General features: G+C 42.4%; 1 protein-coding gene across 2 annotated transcripts in view; it reads left to right on the forward strand.

The window, feature by feature from the left end:
- The window catches only part of CDH11 (cadherin 11), a 140,996-nt gene that overhangs the window by 35,615 nt on the left and 99,252 nt on the right, over positions 1 to 6,129 (forward strand). The gene's annotated exons all lie outside the window — the stretch shown is intronic.

Below are 6,129 nucleotides of genomic sequence, written 5' to 3' on the forward strand. Positions count from 1 at the left end.
GGTCAGGTGCAGTAGAAGAAAGACCTCAATTGTGTATAAAAATAGGGGAAAATAGCGGAAGGAAATGTTTATTTTCTCATCTCTACATTTTATTTCTCAAAATTTTGACACTGAGTATGCATTATCTGGTAATTTAAAAATATCAATAAGTAAAACCTAAGAACTGAATTGATAATCATAATGCAATGTGAGTCGAGAATTATACAAAGGAGAGAAAGGTTTCCAGGAGATTGATCCGTTAATTCCACCTGATGAGTCAGGCAGAGAAAGCTAGGGAAAAGACGGATTTTAAAGACTGAGACATAATTTACCCTGTGGGAAAGGGAAAGGAGTTCATTTTGGGACCTCCAGGAGCATGTGTTGTGCAAATGACAGAAGCATAAACACACCTGGCATGTTGAAGGGATGAAATTGATCTGGTGTGACTGGACCATGCACTTTGCAAGGCACAGGGCTCAGCTGAATCAAGAAAGGTAAGAGATGCCAGGCTGTAAAAGGGTTTCCATTTTCAGGCCATGCTAAGGAGTTTAAGCATCAAAACCTAACCACAGAGTCTGGAAGACTCACAGCTGAATGCTGATTGGGAAAGACACACACACACACACACACACACACACACACACACACACACACACACACACACACACACACACACACACACACACACACACACACACACACACAGTAAGATAAATTTCATAACACAAATCAAAGCAAAAGCATACATATAAATATAGGTACAAATGCTTTTCAGAAAACATCTTGGGGAGGGGGTAAAAAAATCAGTGTTTTCTCTATGATAAAATTCAAAGAAAACCACGGTAGGAAAAGAATTACCATACTTAAAAATACTGTTTTTTCCCCATCGTTAACTCTTCCCTGTCCTTCAAGGCTTCCCAGCCTTCAATAAATCTGTTGGAGAGGCTATTCCTGAGCAACTCTTCCCATAGCAGCTGTTCCTTCCTCCTGGTTATCTATTAGTGATCACTAATTAGATTGTAGACTTCATACAGACAGTGAAGAGACCTACCGTACATGCCATTGTATCCCCAGCACCTAGTAAACAGAGCATGCTTATACTCCAATAAAGATGTTAAAAAAGAAAAAAAAGTAAAAGAAACAAAACGCAGAACTAAGAAAGGAAAGGTTAGTGACTAGTTAGGGTAAGTTTAAGTTTAAATTTACTCAAAAATAGAGTAATACTATTTTGATTGCTGTAACTTTGAAATATAATCTTTCTCAAGATTTAAAACAAAAACAAAAACACAGCATGCTCAGTCACAGTGCCTACCTGAATGAATTCACCATGCCCCTGCATGTGAAAGGCTTTATCAGCATTCAGGAGGCTGGCTACTTCTGTAACTTCTCATGACTCAGACCACTCCTAGTTTAGGAATAAATGCAGGCATGCTGGAATGGGGTGATAGCACCTTTTATACACATATGGGTGTTCATTTTGAAATTGTTTTTAAGCTTGGAGACAAAGAGTGGCTAGATAACACTTTGCTTGTGGTTAGGCAGTCAGAAGCCCTGGGCTTCTGCCACAGAGGCTTCTCATTTAGCCTCTGCCACAGATTCCCCAAGTGGTATTATTGATAGTTTTGCTTTGTTCCTTCAGTTTCCCCCCCTGAGCTAAGAGGCTCTGAACTTCCTCTGAGTGGCTGATTCTAGCATCCCACCACAGGAGCATTTATTGCTTACCTACCTCATGATCTCTAGTACAAAGTACAGCAGGAAGCAGCAGCTGATAAATGCTTGATGGCTTGTTCATCAAAATGTCTGTTAGAGGTCTTCCCTGGTGGCGCAGTGGTTGGGAGTCCGCCTGCCGATGCAGGGGACACGGGTTCGTGTCCGGGAAGATCCCACATGCCGCGGAGCGGCTGAGCCCGTGAGCCATGGCCGCTGAGCCTGCGCGTCCGGAGCCTGTGCTCCGCAACGGGAGAGGCCACAGTGGTGAGGGGCCCGCGTACTAAAAAAGAAAAAAAAAAAAAAAGTCTGTTAGATTAGAATTCTTTACGTTTTGAGACTGATAACACCATCCTATAAAGTTTCTGGGAAGTTCTTGAAGAAAATATCTGTTTCTTCCAGTGTGACAGGGGATTTTTTACAACTGTACTTCAGTGGGAGAGTCCATGGTTTCCTCTGGGAACTCTCTATCCCTTTGTTAGGGTAATAGCATAATATGAAACACAGTTAGCCCTCTGTATCCCCTGCATTCATGGATTCAAACAACTGCAGATCAAAAGTACTTGGAAAACAATTCCAGAAAGTTCCAGAATTCAAAGCTTGAATTTGCTGCATGCCAGCAACTATTTACATAGCATTTACATTATATTAGGTATTATAAGTAACCTAGAGATGATTTAAAGCATATAGAAGGGTGTCTGTAGATTATATGCAAAATCTGCACCATTTTATACAAGGGACTTGAGCATCCATGGATTTTGGTATCCGCAGGTGGGGTTCCTGGAACCAGTCCCCCTCAGATACCAAGGGACAACTGCAGTGTTTTTGCTGATGCTAATACTGAAGGTATTTTATCCCCACTGATATATTAAGTGTTCCTGCTGCCACCAGGAACACTGATGTATCACATGTCTCAAGCAGAAGGCAGAGGTTTTGAGCTCAATAAATATATTCATATTTACTCCATAGCAGGGGTCTGTGCATTGTTTTTCTACACATGGAAACAGCAGAGTGAGGGCAAGAAACTGTGAAGTCTTGTAGACAAACACCATCACAGATTTAGCTCCCTTGATTTCACTCTCAGTGTTGGGGCGATTCCTTTGACTTTTATATATTGTCAGGATATATATCTATATCTAGGGATAGACATGGAAGTGATTTCCAGAAGAATGAACAGACGACACCGTAATTTGCTTTCAGTGATAATGCATCTCCTGGGGGTGGGGGTTTCGCAAGCAAGTGATTATAGTCCGCAAATCAGAGGATCAACATAATTGCCACCTCCTGCTTCAGAAACACTTGAACTAAATGTCTCTGTGTTTCCATACCTGTGAATGATGTGGACGTGGGTGTTAAGCACACAGAGAACGTACAGATGCATTTCTGGCCAACGTAAATTGAAGTGAAGATATTTGAGAAGAGTAGGCTTTATCCTTGATAGGAAGAGGTAAGATGCTGCAAAGTCTTGAAGATGAATAGAAGAGTGAACTACATAATGTGAAAGCTGTTTTATCTGTCCCATCAAATATGTGGGAAGCTTGATATTGCTGAGGTGTATAGCTGTCTAATGACTTAGTATTTAATTTAAAAGGATTTCCTCCTTTAAGCGTGTGGTGTTGATTGTAAAAACCTGTACACTTCCTCTTAAGGTACCTCATAATTCACTTTCTTCATTGTCTTAACTGCAAGAAGCTTGTTAGGATACTGTGTGGGTGAGATGTAGCATTTACTAATTTTATTTTTCCTTTCTTTTCTCAGTTGCCATTGTGTTTTTGCATTTGAGTACCACCTGTATAATCAGCCTATGCAATAGCTTCAGTTTCATTGTTATCATCCTCTTTACATTAAATTTTCACTTTTCCGCCACAGGCGCCTTATGGTAAAAAAAAAAAACCATTTTCTTCTGGAGCCAAGAAAGGAAGTACACACGTGTAATGAGCTTCTGTATCGTGCCAGGCTCTTTGCTCCATTAGCTCATTTTACCCCTGTGTAATCATCAATAAAGATGCTTATACCCATTTTTTCCTCAGATAAGAAAACTGACATTTAAAGGGATTAAGTGATTTTCAGGTGTTCATATGTTGGAATGGAAGTTACACCTGCCGGTGGCTTTACTTCTTCGTGACCTTTGCATAGAGTGTTTGCTGAGGAATAAGAGCCTACGGGATGTTTTTTTCCACTTAGAAATAACGTGGTGTTATGGAAAGTGCATGGAATGTGCAGTCAGGCAGGTCTGGGTCCCACTTATACTCCTGATTCTCCCTAGATGCCTGTTGGAGATTGGTTAGACTCTCTTGAGTCTTAGTTGCGCCTTAAAAAATGGGGTTGGCCAGAGCTCTCTTTCCATGTGTCTGCAGGATTAGAAATACCACTCTCCCAGGATGGGCTGGATCAGAGGGAGCTATTCTTCTTGCTCTCTCTCTTTTTTTTTTTTCTCCACCCATCCTCCATTTTTTCAGTCTGTGAGCCATTGTTGGAGGTTACTGATGGCTTCTCCAGGTGGAAAAGCAGCTCAGTGAGCCCCAGAGAAGGAGGGTTTTCTTTTTCGGTCTGTCGGCATCACCCTGTAAAAGAGAAGAGAAGAAGCAAAGACAGCCATGCCTTTCAAGCCAGGATACAGGAATTGGAAGAGGGGTTTGTAGACGATAAATCAAAGAAAATAGTCTAGAATTGGTACAAACGAAATTTGAGCTTAACAAGTGCTGGAGTGGTGAGGCGGGATTTGTGCTCCTCTAGCTGAAACGCAAGTACTGTACCTCCAGGGGGAAGGCAGCTTGTTGGCAAATTCTCGGAGGCACAGCAGTACTAATCTCATCCTGCCTGGGATCGGGGACTCATAGCCTTTCTCAAAGGCAGAGCTCTAGGCAGTCAGTCAATGCCCCTTCTTTCCCGGCACACCTCCCTTACCAAAAATATCAGGTACTGTGTACTGAGCCCCACCACAAACCGGGCGCTCGACTACAACAGGGGAAAATTACAAACAAGTGTATATCCATGGAGCTCCTTATTAATGTTCAACTTCTTGGGTGTTTTTTTGGACTTTGGGAAAGGTAATGTTATTGTTTGTGTATCATACAAAAGTACATATATATGAATTATCTCACAGCAACAATTTAACCTTCATGACAGTCCCCTAATCATGTACATTTTGTAGATGAGACCGCCTGTTCAGAGAGGTTAAACAGCTGCCTCAAGGTCACACAGCTATTTGGGACACAGATGGTCCATTCAGTGCCATGTGGTCTACACTGGCTTTGCAGTAGCACCTTGTCCAGGGAGAGTATCCTGGGAGCATCGGGCTGTGCCCGTTTCATCAAAAGAGATAAATCTGCAGGGCTGTATTGCTTGTTAGAGGTAGATTCTCCTGAAATACCCTTTTAGCTATACTGTGAAAGCCAGTGATTCAAAGATCCTTGCCAAAGGATCATCATAAATCCTGTTTAGACAGAGAAATCCCTGAAGGAAGAAAGGTTCTTTGCAGTGGCCCACAGCCTGGAGCAATAGTGTCCAGAAGAGGGAAATTTGCAACAATGCTTGAATGAGAGCCAAGGGGCTTGTTTACATGGGCAGGGGCACAGATGGCCCCATAAGTAGGATTTGTGAAGAGTGCCCCTCCCCCCACAGGAGCGTGGGTGAGGGCTTTGGGACAGTGCTGCGGAGTGGCCACTGTCACATGTGGATTCTTATAAGCCTTGGCCTGAGTTGCTATGTCTCATTCAGAGACAAGCAAGCTTGTCTGATATTCTGTCCCAGACCTTGGTGAAAATTAAAGGCGTGGCTGACAGCCATTTCTTCCAGTCTTCTCTTCTCCATCCTTTTAGTCTAGTGAGGCTGGCAGGCCAGTCTGGCAGTACACACCCCCCAAATGGTGGAGAGATGAGCAGATCACCAGACACACAAGCTTTTCCTTCTGTGAAATCAGTCTGCTCGTGTTTGCCAGGATCCACCATGTGTAGGACCCAGTGCTCTGTGCTACAGGGTGTGGGATACGAGGGAGGAGAACGGTAAACTTTGTGTGTGAGTGTGTGTGTGTGTGTGTGTGTGAGTGTGTGTGTGTGTGAGTGTGTGTGTGTGTGTGTGTGTGTTTAGGGGTGCTTTCTTCCTTTTGAAAGGATATTTCCAGGTACATGCATTTTAATAAAAAATATATTAACCATTTCTTCCACCCAAGGATGGAAGATGCTTTAATATCACCATAATAAGTTTTGCATTATTCTGTATAACAATTAGGAAAGGCTTACACAGAAAAATACTATTTTGAACACACACCTTCTGAGACAGGGTTGGACTTGGAAACAGAGGTGAAAATTACACACAGCATACATCCATGGGAGCTTCTTATTGATGTTTAACTGCTTGGGTGCTTTTTTTGGACTTCAGGAAAAGTAATGTTATTTTTCACGCGTCGCACATAAATCTATATGAATTATCTCACAGCAACAA

Source organism: Stenella coeruleoalba (genome assembly GCF_951394435.1).
Source record: "Stenella coeruleoalba genome assembly, chromosome: 20".
In the NCBI taxonomy this organism is placed as follows: Eukaryota; Metazoa; Chordata; class Mammalia; order Artiodactyla; family Delphinidae; genus Stenella; species Stenella coeruleoalba.